Below are 1,036 nucleotides of genomic sequence, written 5' to 3' on the forward strand. Positions count from 1 at the left end.
AAGAAAATCTAATTTCGTTGTCGGCAGGATTCGAACCTGCGCAGGAAGATCCTAATGGATTTCTAGTCCATCGCCTTAACCACTCGGCCACGAAAACAGGCTTGTCAGCAGTGAATGGGCCACCAGGCATAGCCTACAGAAAGTGATAATTTTACAACTGAAAGACAATGCAGTAACTCATTAACTCATTATGCAATGGGGCCTTATCTCGAAAACTGAAAATATTTCGAAGCCGAAACCTGGTGAGCGTAGGTTTGGCATAATGGGCAGTTGGCCTCGAACAAGATGGCATCTAGGCCTCAACGGTTTTGAGTTATGGCCATTTCTCTGGGATTAAAGGTCCAAAATGAAAATAGCGAAATTATTTTTCCACTTCACGTCAAAGTCAAGGAGCCTCCGGTGTCAATAAAAAAGAACCAGCCATTTATCTATCGTCATTTAAGAGAAATCGTACAATGACAGATTGGTGATGTTCAAAGATAGGTTTTTTTTTTTTTCAACAGTTACAGATCCAGTTGCAGGGTGTTTAAACAAATCTTTTTAAAGTGTGCTGCGGAGCTCTGCGAGATTTCTGTGATTTTCTATGATTTTCTGAAATAACACACACTCAGGATTCTGTAAAGGCATACCCCAATAAGGATATGAGTTCATTTATAGCTTCCTGTACCAACCAGAAGTGCCTTAAATGGTGTCATAGTGGCAGTTTCCAAGGGTTAAAAAGGTCAGATCTTTTCAAAACTTCATATGTGTGATTAGGCAACCCCCATAAACTGCAAGTCAGTCATTTCTCCCAACAGATGTCAAAGAAAAGCTCTCTCACACACACACACACACACAGACACACACACACAGCAAGGATGGAGTGACAAAGTGCGGTGCTTAAAGACACACAGAGCCAGCAATGGCATTTCCATATTCTCTAGGCCGTGCCGAGTTTAACGAGATGCCCCGCTTGACCGTAGCTCGCTCGGTCTAAGCGCAGCGACCATGAGAAAAGTAGGCCCAAATGAAGCCTGCCCCACAACGTCATTTGCTT

The 1,036-nt window shown here is 43.1% G+C and overlaps 1 non-coding gene across 1 annotated transcript; it reads right to left on the minus strand.

Moving 5' to 3' along the window:
* Positions 1-15: 15 nt before the first annotated feature.
* trnas-aga (transfer RNA serine (anticodon AGA)) lies at positions 16-97 on the minus strand. Its single transcript has one exon. It is a non-coding gene; the product is annotated as a tRNA-Ser (tRNA).
* Positions 98-1,036: the final 939 nt, after the last annotated feature.

The sequence above is a fragment of the Oncorhynchus keta genome, unplaced genomic scaffold, assembly GCF_023373465.1.
Source record: "Oncorhynchus keta strain PuntledgeMale-10-30-2019 unplaced genomic scaffold, Oket_V2 Un_contig_1787_pilon_pilon, whole genome shotgun sequence".
In the NCBI taxonomy this organism is placed as follows: domain Eukaryota; kingdom Metazoa; phylum Chordata; class Actinopteri; order Salmoniformes; family Salmonidae; genus Oncorhynchus; species Oncorhynchus keta.